This window comes from Petaurus breviceps, unplaced genomic scaffold, assembly GCF_028583685.1.
Source record: "Petaurus breviceps papuanus isolate PSGF00001 unplaced genomic scaffold, PetGlider_PUasm1.0 90881, whole genome shotgun sequence".
In the NCBI taxonomy this organism is placed as follows: domain Eukaryota; kingdom Metazoa; phylum Chordata; class Mammalia; order Diprotodontia; family Petauridae; genus Petaurus; species Petaurus breviceps.
This window is the reverse complement of record NW_027187369.1, coordinates 16,340,354-16,357,322: the sequence shown is the minus strand read 5'-3', so window position 1 is coordinate 16,357,322 and position 16,969 is coordinate 16,340,354. Positions and strand designations below refer to the sequence as shown.

The window sequence follows — 16,969 nt, the reverse complement described above, 5'->3', positions numbered from 1 at the left end:
GACATTCAGTGCTTTAAAGTTATATTATCTCATTTGATCTTTAAATAACCTAGTGGTCTTAACAAACTATAGTATTCATCAGAATCTAACATAATAATAAGTAATAATGATTTAATAAGTCAGTCAGTAATCATTTAGTGAGCACGTTCTGTGTGCTAGGCACTGTGCTAAGTTCTGAAGATAAAAAGAAAGGACTCAAGTAGCTCACAATCTAAGGAGGTGGGGAGTAGTCAACAAGTAAACATACAAGGAAGCTATTTACAGGAAAAATAGGAAATAATCAACAGAGGGAATATACTAGAATTATGAAGGATTGGGAAAATCTTCCTGTAGATGGTAGGATTTTTAACTGGGACCTTCAATGAAGGAAGTTAGGAGGTAGAGAGGCAGAAAGCATTCCAGGCATGGGGGACATCCAGAGAAAATTCCTGGAGCCAAGAGATGGAGTATAGTGTTTGTGGAACAGCAAGGAAACCTATGTCACTGGATCAAAGAGTAAATGAGGGGATGCACTGGAAAGGTTAAGATGGGGCTAGGTTATGAAAGGCTTTGAATGCCAAACAGGATTTTTTTTTATTTGATCCTGTATATGAGAAGGAAGTAGTGGAGTTTATTAAATATGTGAGTGATATGGCCAGACCTATCTTTCTTTTTAGCAAGATCACTTGGGTAGCTGAGTAGAGAATGGACTGGAATGAGGAAAGACTTGAGGAAGGGCAGATCCACCATCAGGCCAGTGAAATAGAACAGTCATGACATGATTAAGGCCTGCAGCAGGCTTGTGGCAGTGGCAGAGGAGAGAAGATTTAATTTACTATGCATCCACTAACAGGCATTTATGAAGCAGAGGCTTTGTGCCAAGCACTGTGCCAAGAGCTGGTGACACAAAGACTAAACTACAATACAGACCAGAAGCTCAAGAATATGTTAGAAAGTAAATTCAATTTAAGGCTACATTAGAGAGAACCAGTGTTCAAGACTAGGGAAGGGAATATTTCTCTTGCATTTTGCCTTCATCACACCACAACTGAAGTGTTTTTCTTCATTTGGGCATAACACATTTTTAAAAGTACATTGACATATTGAAAGAATGCTATAGCACCAACGCAATATTCACAATGCCAACAGTGAGTGACTGTAAATATTACTGGTATAGTGCTCAATCATAAAATATAACAAAGTTTTCATATACAAGAAAGAGACAAAAAAAAACAAAACAGAAAACTGAATCCCAAAATCAGAAAGTCAAATCCATCATAGTAACAAAGAAGTTAATACGCCGTACCAGCACAGAGAGCCACACCATCCTTTAGCCTTTCCACAAACCAATACTCATAAGCCTACCTGTCTGCCTGGGTGCTTCCTCTCCTCCCTCCTTCTCTAAGTCTCTAACTGATCTGACTCTTGGTTTCCTGTGGGCTCTGCTCCAGCCTTCAGCAAACTCCTCCTACCACAGGCTCCATGTGATTACATTCACCCTATTAGGGGGCAAGGAAGATCTTCAAATTCCCATTACCATTATAAATGCCTATAAGATGGCAACTGAATATGAAAGGCCTTGAGATCATGCTATTGATATGAGAATTGGTTGGAGGAACTAAACAAAAAAAGCTATAGGACAAAATGTGACAGTCGCCTTCAAGTATCTGAAGGCCCTCAGATGGCTGGGAGACTGGATTTTGACCCCAGTGGGCAGAACTAGGGACTGGCTAACAATTCTATCTCCAAAAGTAGGAGGGGCTGCCTCAGGAGGTATTGGGTTACCCCTTGTTTGAGGCCTTTGAACACTGATAGGATATATTAGAGTAGGTTCAGGAATGGGTTAGAATGGATAGTCTCTGAAGTTCCTCTGACCCAAGAGTGTGATTCTGTGAAATGATTCACATGTTTTTGTTTTGTTTTCTTTGAGGGGAAAAGGCAAGGCAATTGGGGTTAAGTGACTTGCCAAGGTCACATAGCTAGTAAATGTGTCAAATGTCTGAGTTCTGATTTGAACTCAGGTCCTCTTCATTCCAGGGCTGGTGTTCTATTCACTGCATCACCTAGCTGCTTGTGATTTGTAAAGATTCACATGTTTAATTTACATTTCCTTCACATTATGTTCATTGAGAAATTTTCTTTGTATCCAAGGATATCTTAAAATGTTGAACAAATGACATCTGACCTATAGGTTGTTCTCTCTCCTTAAGCAGTTCCTCTGGGGTATCTGACACCAGGAGTATGTTAGTCATTGGAAAAGATGAACTTATATATATATATATATATATATATATATATATATATATGTTTGAAGTTTATACAAAGGTTAAAAAAAAAAAACAACCCAGGTCTTTTAGGAAGTAAGGTTTAGATCTGTCAGTTACAGATTCAAACTCTAAATATTATGGTCAATTCTTATTTGAGGCTCATTGCTCAGCATATTGACTAACCAGGTTCTTTGCATAAAGGAGGTTATATGCCATGAAAAGAACCCTGGCAGTAGATTCACAGGTCCTTACCTCCATGTCTAGTACATCACACTGCTTCTCCAACTTTTTCAACACATTTTAGGCATATCTTTTTTTTTTTAGATATATGCTTTCCTTCTTTAATGATCATCCTGCTATTTACACGTCTATTCTAAAATTTTTTTTTAATTTTTGCTTTTTGGAGGGAGGGGGGCGGGCACTTGGGATTAAGTGACTTCCCCAAGGTCACACAGCTAGTAAGTGTTAAGTGTCTGAGGTCAGATTTGAATTCAGGTCCTCCTGATTGCAGGGCTAGTGGTCTATTTACTTCGCCACCTAGCTGCCCCTTACACATCTATTTTTCAAAAAATATTCTATTAACCACACATCTAAATTAGAACTTTATAAGACCAAGAAAAAGGAGGTTTAAATTTTTAAAAAGTATATCCTTTTCAGTGAATCGATCTTCAAAACAAAGTCCACAGTGTGATTTGTGTAGCCAGATCAAAGCTTTCTAGGTTTGAGCAAGTGTCATTCATACCATCATCTGTTCTATTTCTCTTTGGCTCAAAAGTATTATAGTGTCAAAGTTCTGGGATCTTTTTTATTTTTAACTTCTCTCAAAAACACTCAGTTGGTGCTACTGGGTCTGCCTTTGACAAGTGGTGAGAATAGATGAAACTGAATGGAAGACCTTATGCTAATGCATACACTACTGTGAGGCCTTAACTTCTAATAGTGATGTCAATGTCACAAAACAGGGGTAGGCTTCAAGCCTCTAGGCTAAATAAATGTCTTAATATAAGAACTCATTTCTTTCTTAGGAAGTGATCATGATACAAAAATTAGTTGTGTTCTTTTTGACAATTAGTAGCTTCCTGCAGGATTGAGATTTGATTATTTCAACCAAAAATTAACATTGAACCCATACTCTTAAATTTGAAATCTTTCAATAATATTGTTAATTCTCAGTAATTTTATAATTAATTTGCTGACCAAGGATTTTATAATGTAGGTTTAAAACTTTTAACTTGCAAAGACTAAAGAATAGATTTATTAGATGCGCATTTGCCTAGATTTTAAATATTTTTAAGTATATTTTAAATTTAAACGACTTTTTAAATATTAAAATTAAGATAGCTGGTACTACTTACTGCAACACATTAAGGTAGCTGGCACATAGTAAATGTTTAATAAATACTTGTTGATTGATTAAAGAAACATCAATCATGATTTTGCAAGATTTTTGTCTTTGAGAAAGATTTTGATATTTTCAAGAGGAAAAGAGGAAAAGAAGGTTTATTCTAGTAATTCAGATGGTTAAAATTAAAAGGGGGGAAAAATCCTTTGTTCAATAGACCTAGCTTATTTTCTACATATGGCTTTGCTGGTGTGCCTTTGGCCCTAACCTTCGGCAAATGAGCTTTTTACTTACTCTATGGCTGACTCTGAGTCAGCTTTCTTTGTATTTTGTTAAGCTTTGAAGTTTGATTACCTTGACCAAATGTTCCTGAAGTCTGGATCAGGTCACCTACTTCATTCCATTTGTGATGAAAAATAAGTTGTTTATCCTGACTCTGCCTTTCTTTCTTGCATACCAAAGTTTGAGGTTCCTTTATATATCATAACTTATTCAGCCATTCCTCAACTGATGGACAGTCTCTCAGATTCCCATTTTTGCCACCTCAAAAAGAGCTATACATTTTTTTTAACATCCTTGGTTAGAGATTGCTAATTAATCTCTACCATAATCTACCCTCCAAGACATCCTTTACCCTCTTTTTTTCTTTTTATTTTCTTGTTGAGTGAAATGTATTTCTATATACATTCTGTGTGTATTTTCTCCTTGGACTAGTTTACTTGTCAGCTCTTCTCCCCCCCCACATTCCTCCTTGTTTGTATAGACTTCTAGTTCACACTTTCAGTATGTAAGATAATTGTCCCTAATCTTTCTCTTACCCCCTCATATATTCATCTTCCTTTCTCTTTCCATTCTTCTTTTAAGATCATCAAAAAGTACTCCTAGGCTTTCTAATTAGATCCCCTCCATGAGCCCTAATGATAGAGTTCAGAGGAGACACATGTATCATTTCACCATATCAGAATATAATTTTACATCCTATCTATTGTAGTTTAACTGTGTTTAGTTCCTTATGATTGATTGTTCTTATTTACATTTTCTTTTTGCTCTTTTTTTTGGAGGGCAATTGGGGCTAAGTGATTTGCCTTATGTCACAGGGCTAGTAAATGTGTCAAGTGTCTGGGGCCAGATTTGAACTCAGTTCCTCTAGACTCCACGGCCAGTGCTCTATTCACTTCGCCACCTAGCCACCCCTCTTATTTACCTTTTAATGTTTCTATTAACTCCTGAAAAACTTCAAATCCTCTATGGAGCTCCAGTCTTGTTTCTTTATTTTGGTAACTGCTAAGTAGTGTGTCTCAGGCTAAATCTGACTGTGGCTCCTTAGTATTGAATTTTTTCTCTCTCTTTGGAGTACTTTTTCTTTGACATGGAAGCTCTGAATTTTGGCTATGGTGTTCTTGGAAGTTTTTATTTTGGAGTTTCTTTGAGGAGGTGATTTTCTATTTTTACTTTGCCCTCTTTCTAAGAGATCTGGGTGCCTATCTTTTATGATTTCTTGACATATGACTAGGCTTTTTTTTGGTCATGATTTTCAGGACATCCAAGTTTCTCTTTTTAATCTGTCTTTAAGACCAGTAAATTTGCTACTGATACTTTACATTGAGATACTTTATATTTTTCCTGCTATTTTTTCCAGGCTTTTGATTTTGTTTTAATATTTCTTGTCATCTCATTGAGTCTTCGGCTTCTATTTGGACCACTTTAGTTGCAAAGTTTTGTACCTCCAGTACCAAGCTATTAACTCCCTTTCTAAGTTCCAATTCTTTCTTCCATAGCTCTCATTTCTCTTCCAGTTCTTTCTTCTAATGCTGTTGTTTCATTAATTCTTGTCTCATCTCTTCCAGGAATTCCAGTTGAATTTGTGCCCAAGCTACATTTTCCTTTGAGGTTTTGCTTATAGATGTTTTTGGAGTTTTTCCTCTTCTTTTGGGTTCATGCTTTGAATGTAATAGCTTTTCACATTGGGATTCTTAATTTGTTTGTCATGTTTCCAGCTTACTTCCTGACCTTGTACTTGATATTAGGGCCAGGCTCTGTCTTCATACTTCTGGAGGGAATGTCATGGCTAGTCTTCTTGGGTAAAGAGTTCAAAGGGACAGCTCAGGTTGGTGACCTGCAAGCTATCAGTGCTCCCAAAGTGGTCTGATCCAGGGCAAAGTCTGATTCATTGTCTACCATCCTGCCCTCAGGCTAAGCTCTGTAAATTTCTGACCAGGATTTGAGTCTGAGCAATAGTAAACTGCTGCTAGACTCAGCTCCTGTCAGCTGGGGAATTCTATTGGTTCTGAGTGACAGAACTTCTGGCTCCTGCAGGTCTGAGATTCCTGCCCTGATTATTCCTCTTCAGGTTTCAAACTGAGCTCAGTTGAAACCTCTTTCTGCTCTAGGGTCTGAGCCTTATAGCTTCTGAACTTGTTTCTGCACTTGATTGATTCTGAATTTGGTTCACAGCCTAGCTCTTGCAACTGCCACCCCTGTGTGAAACTCCCCTTCTCATACACCCTGGATCCCTCATCCTGAATTGCATAGTGATGTACAAAGCTGCCAGTTTGCTCTGCTTCCTTTACCCTTCATGAAGTCACAATACCCCCTTATGGTTCTGAGATCTTCTCTTGCCCAGGTTCACAGCTTCTCCCTAAGCTGGACTGCTCTTCCGAAGCACACTTCTGGCCAGACCTTATTCCCAGTGTCTACAGACCTCTCTGTCTCCTAGGCTGAACTGGGGTAGAAAAAATCTCTTACTATGATTTTTTGATCTTGTATTTTTCCAGTAGTGTTTAGTTTCATGCACTTTCTAGATTTGTTTGGAGGAGTTGGTTTGTTTTCTTTGGCGGGGGAGGGGGGGAGGTGCTGCTGGGGGAAGCTTGCTATAATTCTGCTCAGCCATCGTGGCTCTGCCACCTGGAATCAGAAAAAGAAAAAGAAAAAGCTAACAGTTTTCTAGAACTTTAGTACAGTGTCAGGCACTGTACTAAAAAAACACTTTACAATTAGCATTTTATTTGGTCTTTACAACAGCTCTGGGAGGTAGATGCTATTATTATCCCCATTTTACAGATGAGAAAACTGAGACAAGCAGAGATTAAGGTCTCTGAATCATAGGACTTCACATTTATTTGTATGTTTGTGCCCATTAGGAAACCAAGTAATCTATTAGAATTTTAACATCCAAATTGTTTTCTTTATCATATCTCTTGTCCGGTGACCTGTTATCACAGCTATTGAAGTGACTATCTGATAACCAAGTTACTTAGTACTTCATGTAACACTATCTGACCCAATTGATCCTAAGACTCACTTCTTTTAACCTCCAAAGCCTTGGCTGTCATATTCCCTTCATCACTAAATGTTGAGACTTCTTTTTTATGTCACATCTTTCTTTTTCCTGCAAATATATTTAGGGTGAAGAAACTGAAGGAGACCTTTGCTTTTATACAGCAGTTAGACAAAAATATGAACAACCTTAGAAGCTGGCTGGCTCAAATTGAGTCTGAGCTTTCTACACCTGTTGTTTATGACATCTGTGATGATCAAGAAATCCAGAAGAGACTTGCTGAACAGCAGGTGGGAAAACTGAAAATTAATGCTTTACAATGTATTTCTTTTTAATTTTTTAAAAATTTCTTTCAAATTATTTATCTCTTTACAACATTTAGCATAATAATAGAATGTTCACATATTGTATAATTGTTTCTTTTGAGAGAAAACTAACTACATGTATTAACTACCCCATTTACCAGGGTAAAAGTTTCTCTCATCCACAGTCTTCTCTGCTAAAATGCACAGAACGGCATTCTGTAAAATACAGAACTTGATTCTTGTAATAGGTGAGAGAATTTGGGGACACGATCAATTTGGAAGCTTCTGAATCTGATGAGTCTTCTTTTTTTTTCTTCTAACAAAGCTTTCTTGGGCCTTTATAGATTTAGAATTAAAAGGGACCTTGGAGGTGATCTAATTCTTTTGAAGAAGATGAAACTGAGGCCAAGCAAGGTTAAATGATTTACCCAACATTAAACAGGTAGCAAATGATGGAGTTGACATTTGAACACAGATCCTCAGACTTCTGAAGCCAGTGTGCCTTCCGCTAATTCCATCTTCCCTCTTCTCTAGAGAGATAAGATAATTTTAAAAAATCTAAATGATTTTCTTTCATCCTATTTCCCTCAGTCCTATGATTTGGCATGGCAAAAAGTATGGTTGTTCATAGATGAGCATTGATGCTCATCACTGTATTAAATCCTCATTGGATTTCACCTTCACAAAAGTGTTAGTGGCTTCCTCTCACAGGTCAAATGGTCGATACATCAGAAATAGTGTGCTGAGATTTCCAAAGTATGCAATGACAGAGGTGAGATCCCAAGTAGATCAGGTTTTTATGTATCAAATTTTTGCAGAAAGCAAGGCATCCTTGAGTAATAATAATTTTACTTGAGTGCTAATAAGTTGTATAATCACTTATTTTTAGTTTGTACATAACCTAATAATCAATCAGGGGTTGAAGTTAAGGCAACCTGAGTTCAGATCAAAGCCCTATAACTTGCTACCTATGTGACCAGGTAAGGTTTTCTGGACCTTAGTTCCTCAACTATAAATGCAGAAAGAGGGTGGAATAGATGGCCTTTCTAGTACCTTCTAATCTAAACCTATGATCCAGTGAGGGTCATTTATTAACACTTGGGAATTGTTTTCTTTATCCATTAACTCTTTTGTAAATAGATTCTAATGAATGTTTTTTTTGTTTAATGTAAAATGATGGTTACAAATAATTTACCAAATGGCCTACTATAAAGTTAAATATACATTATAAAATCTTTTTAATTTTAATTTTCTTCTCAAGTTTGATAAGATACTTTTCAGGTGGCTTTTTCTCCTTACTGTAATTGTCTGCTGCATTGCAACAAGTTTAATCCCTTAAAATGAAATATTCTGAGAGCATATTAATAGACATAACCTTGCTAGTAACCATTATTAAACTTAGAGTGAATAACTAATTACATCAGATATTTAATTTTTACTATCTCTCTGACTCCTAGGAGGACAGATTGACTGTAGGTTGAGGGCTTGTCATTTTCCCTCAACATTTTACAAGATAAAACCTGATTAAGATGATATAATCTTTTAGAGACATGATTTGAATTAACTACTGTTCTACTGATTTCTTTGTTCTTGAAAAGAAATCGTTGTTCAGTTGTGTCCAACTCTTTGTGACCTGATTTGGGGTTTTCTTGGCAAAAACACTAGAGTTATTTGCCTTTTCCTTCTCCAGTTCATTTTACAAATAAAGAAAACTGAGGCAAATAAGGTTAAATGACTTGCCCAGGGTCATACAGCTAGTAAGTGTCTGTGACTGAATTTAAACTCAGGAAGATGAGTCTTCCTGACTCCAGGCCTGGCACTGTATCCACAGCACCAAATAGCTAACCAAAAAGAAATAGTACAAATCTGAAAGTGGTTAACATGTAGTCCTATTCTGAGACCATAGGATAACAAATTTAGAAATGGAAGGGACTTTATAGATCTTCTAGTCCAGCACCCTCATTTTGCTAATGAGGAAACTAAAGGCAAAGAGAGGTTAAGTGATTTGGGCCACACAGGAAAGAATCAGAGATTTGAACTGTGCTGTTCTTCAGCACCATCCACTATACCTCACTGAGTACTCCTACTTCTGTTACCAAGAATTAGAGAATCAATTTTCAATGCTAATATCCATATAACAAGTGAGAACTTTCTTGAGTTAGAAATTTAAAAGGTTACAGTAATTTATCATGTGTTCATGAGAAGCCACTACCCAAAGTCATGGCCTTGTCCTCGGTAGAAAAAGACAAAAGGAATCACCAAGGAATTATTTATGATCATATTCATTTATATTACAGCTATCCTTCTAAAACATTTTTCCTGCTTGCATAATAGAAAATATTACATTGTTGCTTTCAAAAAAATATGTTGTACAACCCCTGCTTATGAGGGAGATGTCTTCTACTCTGGATTTCAGCCTCTAGTAGCTTTTGAGCTGTGTAATTCAGAACTTTTCCTATTGGTGGACTTGCCTCTAAGCCTATTCCAAATGACCATTTTATGATAAGAGGCCTTTTTGGTACTTCAGTAACTAAAACCTTTTTAGATGGGTGTGGGATCTCAGTAGATCTACTTTAAACTAATTTTCTTTCATTAATGAATAGTGTTATGGTGAGGTTCTAACATACTGTCTTAACTATCTAAGGAAAGGGCTTAGCTAAAAGGTCATTTCCAGTTTGGATGATTTCACCTTTATATTTTGTTTCCTATTCTCTTTTTCCTCGCTCCCTTTTCTTTTATTTCCTTCCCCTTTCATTCTTCCTAGCTAGCTATTTTCTCTAGTTCACATCAGCCCTTGAACAGACCTCTCATGCTGGCTAGTCTCCTCCCCCTCTCTTCTCATCATGCAATTGGCTATAAGTACACTGTCATACATAACTAGATCAGAAAAACAGAATGGACAAGATACAGTTTCAGAAATCATGTGCAAAGGGCTTTTTTTAGTAACTTACAGTGAGATTCCTAAGTCTATATCTGTTCTTGGTTCCAAAGTTGTAGTTCTGAAGCAGATTTTTGCATAAAATTAAGGGAGTTAGGATTGGCAGGATGTGATGATACTGACAATATTACTCTTATTTTGGTAAGCCTAGAAATACTTAGAGCTGAGATTTTTACAATAATGTCATCAAATTGATTTTGCCCTGTTTCATGGTAAATATTCTATATTTATGGCTTTATGATAAAAGCAAAAATGTCTTTAAAATTTCTAAATTCTAATTTGGGAAGATTTAGCGAATTTTGTTGTAATTGTTACACTCAGATTTTTAAAAAAAATTCAGTGTTCTTGTTCCTTGTCATATACTATATCTCAGTTTTACTTTTTCTATTGATTTATCTGATACAATTTATGGAAACTGCAGAAAGACTCTTAAAAGTAATATAGCCTTTAAATTAATATTAGTCTTAAAAGTAATATAGTAAAATAGCCTCCTAATTGGGGTTGACTAGGTAGCGCAGTGAATAGAGCACCAGCTCTGTACTCAGGAGGACCTGAGTTCAAATGTGGCTTCAGACACTTAACACAAAAACTAGCTGTGTGATTTTGGGCAAGTCACTTAACCCCAATTGCCCAGCCTTCTTCCCTCCAAAAAGCAAAAAAAGGAAAGAAAAGAAATAGCCTCCTAATTGCTATCCATCTAGCCTCTCTCCAACTCATCCTTCCCACAGTTGACCAAACAATTTTCCAAAAGGATTGTTCTGATAATGAAAAACTGAAAGAATATTGAATGAATTTAGAGACAGAGTCCTGGGTTCAAATTCTGGCTTTGCTAGTTACCACCTGTATGACCTTGAATAAATCATTTAACTTCTCTGGGCCCTCAGTTTTATCAGCTCTAAAAAAGATAGGGGTGGATTAAATGACTTTTTCAGTCTAGTTGTTTCAGTCCTATCTGACTTTTCATGACCCCATTTGGGGTTTTCTTGGCAAAGATCCTAGAGTGGTTTGCCATTTCCTTCTCTAGCTTGTTTTATAGATGAAGATTCTGAGGCAAACAGGGTTAAGGGACTTGCTCAGGGTCACCCAGCTGGTAAGTGTCTGAGGCCAGATTTGAAAGCAGGTTTTCCTGACTCCAAGCCTGGTATTCTATCCACTGTCTGCCTCAGATAACTTGTATGGCCCCTTTAAATCTATGATACTAAGTTACTCCCCTGCTCAAAATTTTCACTAGTTTTCCATTGCCAGGTTGAGCTTGTATTTTTAATGTAGAGGCAGATATTTAAGACTCTCTGCAGGTCTCCAATTTACCTCTCTAGCCTTATTCCCTTGAATTCCTTCTACCTTTAAACCAGATTGAACCATTAGAAGTTCCCTGAACTTTTCATGCCTGGCATCTGGCATTTATGTAGATGAGACGTCTGGTGGTCTCAACAACTCAACTCTGGCTTTCTGATTTATGGGTCATCTTAGCAACTACCTTGTACTTGCTGAAACTTTTCCCACCTTCATCCCACTCCAAAACAAGTTATTCTTCTTCTTGCCCTACTCAAATGTTCCAGAGCATTTGTTTGATTTCTCCTTTGTCCCTTTTATTGACTACTCTCTTTTATGTTTGTATGTGTTCATGTTCTCTTCTTTTCTCCCTCTACCCTGTCCCAGTAGATACAATGGAAGCTCCCAGAGGGTAGAGATTTTCATTTTCAGCTCTGTATCTCTGAGGCCTTGATTTTTTTTTTCAAACCAGACTAAGTAATCTCATTGGTATAGGGAGTTCCCAGTATAAACTTACCATTAACCAATAATTTTAAAGGAGTAAGAGCTCCCTTAACCAATAGGAATCAGTTCATGCTCCACAATTATGAGTCTCTGAGAAGTGATTACCTATGGCACTAAGAAGTGAAATGATTTGCCTATGGTCACACATCCTGAATGTGTCATAGGCAAGGCTTCAACTCCCATCATTCTGACTTTGCCATCCCTGATTCCACTTAAATCCCTGGGACAACACTGAACACCCTGACGGGTTTCAAGTTTTCCTTAAAGACAAGGAGCCAAAAGAGTTTCCACAGTCCTGGAGAGATATATGTCATTCTCGAGAAGCATTTCCCTTAACCTCTCATCACCACTATCAGTGAAATAATAGCTGATGCCAAAAAGCAAATATACCAATAGATTATGTACCCACATGGGAAGAGTATGGGTAGGTGGGTAGGAATGTGTTTTGTTGTAAATCATTAAATGTTTTTTTTTTTTCTCTCACATTGACAGGACCTGCAACAAGATATTGAACAGCATAGTGCAGGGGTAGAGTCTGTATTTAATATATGTGATGTCCTGTTACATGACGCTGATGCTTGTGCTAATGAGACAGAGTGTGATTCAATACAACAGACAACCAGAAGCTTAGACAGACAGTGGCGAAATATTTGTGCCATGTCAATGGAGCGGCGAATGAAGTAAGAACTTTGAAAATGTGCCTTGGTTGTTTTATGTCAAGTGACTCAGATGTTCTTCCAGAGGACTCTTTGCTACTCTAGGATCCTGCAAGAGCTAATGCCTCACACTTTACTCCTAGGGTGTGAAATACTACTGAGAAAATAAAAACAAATGTGTACATGAAATACTTATTAAGGAAATGATTCAAGAAGACAACTGTTTAGTCTTCTTTTTAAAAAATAACATCCATGAACCTAGATTTCATTCCTTTATACAGTATGATGAAAAGAACACTGGAAGGTGCCACACTAGCTGGCACAGTGGAGAGAGCACTGGCCCTGGAGTCAGGAGGACCTGAGTTCAAATCCAGCCTCAGACCTTTACTAACTATATCACTCTGGAAAAATCACTTAACCCCAATCACCCCCAAGAAAGAAAGAATCCTGGAGGCTTTGAGTATTGACTCTACTGTGGTCTCCAGCTAGGACCCTATGCAAATCAATTCTCGTACCTTATTTACATCTATGAAGGTTACAAGTAGCATAAGGAAAATGGTCAGAGCTCTTCAGAAGAAAGAATACAAACTCTTTGACAGCTGTGGCTATTTCATTTTGTCTTTGTATGCCTGCTACAGTATCTGACACCCAGTAGATGAACTAGAAGGACCAGGCCCTTTAAATTGACACAAAAATGTTATTTTAATTTTACTTTGAAATAAACGTTTTTGTCCTCTCTATATTTTCTTTGCCTTATGAATAAAAAAAAAATATATGTACTGAGTTAATTGACACATTTTAGTCCTTCAAAGTTAAATTCTGGTCCTTCTAAATGTTAATAATTTCTTATTTGCTTTATTGATCCAAAGGCATGTTAAGTTTGGGATACTGTTTTTCTATGAGCAGCAAACTTTTGTGGCATGCATGTTGTCCCAGAAAGTAAAGTGGAGGTCCATGGGAGATAGCAGCAGACGTAAGCTAAGAGAAAAGAGAAGGGCATTCAAACACAGGGCAGTGAAAGAAGGACCTATTTTGTTTTTATTTCTTTTTTAAGTTCTTTTGTTCCCCTTCATTTTTCTCTTTGACCTTTCCCCTTAAACCTACATTCTCCCATCTGACACATTGAGCCCTTCCTCATAACAAAGGAAAACCTACCTATACAACAACTGTGTCTAGCAGGTAACCTCATCCCACACACCTTTCAGTCAAGTAGAAGGCAGTGTGTTTCATTATCAGTTCTCCGGGACTGAGATTGAATGACTTATTTTAGAGAACTGATTTCTTTTCACCAGGATTGAAGAAACATGGAGACTCTGGCAGAAATTTCTGGATGATTATTCCCTCTTTGAAGATTGGCTGAAGTCAGCAGAAAAAACACCAGCTTATCCAAATTCATCAGAGGTGTTATACACAAATGCTAAGGAAGTGCTGAAGTTTGAGGTGAAAACCTTCTTATTCAAAAAACATTTTTTTTAAATTTCCAGTCCACATTCTCTCTTCATCCTCCCATCCCCAATTAAGAAAGCAAGAAAAACAAAAACCCCTATTACAACATGTATAACCAGTCAGAACAGATTCTCACATTAGCCACGTCCAAAAGTAAATGTGTGTGTGTGTTTACAGTTTTGCTATTGTTCTGTTCCTGCTCACTTCCCTTTGTATCAGATAATACAAGTCTTCTTGTGTTTCTCTGAAACCATCTCTTTCATTTTTATAGCATAAGAGTATTCTATTGCATTCATATAGTATAACTTACTCATCCAGTCCCCAGTTGATGGGCATCACCCCTCACTCCCTCAGTTAGATGAAAACTTTTCTGACGCAGTACTTAGTACTTATGTAGTGATGAAATCATTTCAGCTAACAGGACTTTTTCTGTTTCCCATAATTTCTCATATATATATATATATATATATATATATGATCTGTGATTCTTGATGTTAATATGGGTTGTGACTTGGAAGTTAGCTCCTAAAGCATGGCATGTGTAATAGTAATGGCATTTAAAGATTCCCCTGTATTGGCTTGGTTTTTGGTTTGTGTTAAAACCCAGAGCTTGTTAATCCCACCTGTGGGATGGACTTGTTAACATGAAAAGAGAGTGCTGAACTGCGAGGAGCTGGTGACATAGATTTGGAGAGACACAAGAGAGAGGCAGAAGAACTTTTTGGAGGCAGAGAGAGACTTAGAGGATTGCTGAGGGCCACTTTGAATTGCCCTGGACTTTTGAGACCTGCTCCCGGAGCTGCCAAGGACTGAGGAGACATGGCTGTTTTGCTGGTACTTTGTCTGTCTGTTTTGATGTTGTTTTGCCAGATTTGTCCACTGGTGAAGGACAGTGCTATTGTTGCAGGAGTCTGGGAACCTTGAGCTCTGGGAACAGAGCTCTTGAGACTGTTCTGCAGACAGAGAGTGAATACTGTCCACTGGCGAAGGACAGTGCTGTTGTTGCAGAATTCTTGGAACCTTGTTGTTGGTTCCGAAGCCCTGAAGAAGGATTTTCTTGTTGTATCTTTACAGAAATCCTGCGAGAGGGTTTTGCTAATGTTTTCAGGGGTCCTAGGACTGTTCTGCAGACAGAGGATGAATTAATGAAGAGACTGGCAATGTATCTTGTGGCCTTGCTAAGCTTTGTCTCCCCAGGAACAAAGATTGCTGAGAACTTGCCTCCTGTCAAGATGAAGAAAAGACCTCCATTTGGGTATTAAGTGCTGTGCTTAAACTTGTTGTAACTCTGGGGTAGATTCAATTGTGATCCAGGGGTGGGGAACTTTTGACCTTTTTGTGTTCTATGATTGAACAAATGAATGTACTTTACTTATGATTGGAAACTAATCTCCATTTGAGAAGAGGGGCTTTGTGATGGACTAAATGAAGGTACAGCCTAGGGGTGGAGTAGTATTTAGAACAGGGACTTTGTAATTGATTGAATGAATGGAAGGTCCTGGGGTGGGGTAGTACTTGGAGATTAATCACACTTAGTAAATGCTGTATTTTGAATGATGTCATATTTTGATCTTCTCTGTTCTTAATTTGTCACTGAATAAAATGGAGAGCACCTATGCTGGTATTCTGAACCTTGGGAAGTTGCCTTTCCTTGGCATTACATTACATTATGGCGTAGTCGGCAGGATGTACAAAGCATAGTGCCTCTATTTGTTCCAGGATCCATGGCCATTTAGATTGAGATTGTAAGGCCAAGGATCCTGGAAAGAGGGCAGTAAATCCACAAAGTAGCAGGAGCTTTCACATTTATTGGGGAGGACTGTAGTAAATATTTGCTACTAAAATATTCCCCTCTGCTTCTGGTAGATACTGCAGGTTAATATTCCAGATGTCTAGCTGGTTTTATATAAAACTGTCTTTCAGGAGCATTAATAACATGCCTCTTGTTTAGATTTTTCTAACTGTGGGAAAAAATCATCCAAAGTGTTCATTTTTCATACTGGATAGGGAAAGTACTTTGAGGCAACTCTGACCAATATCCTGTGTGATACAGGCTTTTCAGTGGCAGATTCATGAGAGACTCACTCAGCTAGAGCTTATCAATAAACAGTATAGGCGACTTGCCTGAGAGAACCACACAGACACCGCCAGCAAACTAAAGCAGATGGTTCATGAGGGCAATCAGCATTAGGACAACCTCCAAAGATGAGTAACCGCTATTCTGAGGAGACTCAAGGTAACCTTGAAATCACTTCAGCTATATGCACACTTGTTTCTTTAAATAGTACAAACTGCAGGGGAAACAGCAGAAATCAAGAATTCCAAGCAAGTTTAAGTTCTCTTAAAATGACCTACACATTTTGTAACTCAAAATTAAAAAGAAAACCAAATATTTAAATTTTTTGTTTATATGTATCTAAGGGGAAAAATAAAAATTAAACATAATTTCACATCTTGAAAAAATATATTTATATTTTTTAAAATGACTTACGTGTTCCCTGTTTTTTATTCTTATACATAAACTGTAACCATTCCTTTTTTTTCTATGTATATCACAGGATATGATAATTAACTAATTAATGATAATAATGGCTTGCATTTATGGACTGCTTTGAGATTTGCAAAGTATTTTACATGCATTATCTCATTTGATTCTTACAACAGGCCAGTAAGTTGTTGTGTTTAGTTATTTCAGTTGTGTCTGACTCTTCATGATTCCATTTGGTGTGCAAAGATACTAGTGTGGTTTGCCATTTCCTTCTCTAACTCATTTTTACAGAAGAGGAAACTGAGGCAAATAGGGTTAAGGGATTTGCCCAGCTAGTAAGTGTCTGAGCCAAGATTTGAAAGCAGGTGTTCCTGACTCTAAGCCTGGTGTTCTATCCACTGCCTCACCTTGCTGCTCTGCCTGCCAGTGAGGTAGGTGTTCTTAATTATCCCCATTTTACAAATGAGGAACCTGAGACTCACAGAGGTGAAATGA

General features: G+C 37.4%; 1 pseudogene; it reads left to right on the top strand.

Annotated features, from left to right (window-relative positions):
- The first annotated feature begins 816 nt into the window (after positions 1 to 816).
- LOC138150582 (nesprin-2-like) overlaps positions 817 to 16,969 on the top strand; it is a 28,531-nt pseudogene continuing 12,378 nt past the window's right edge.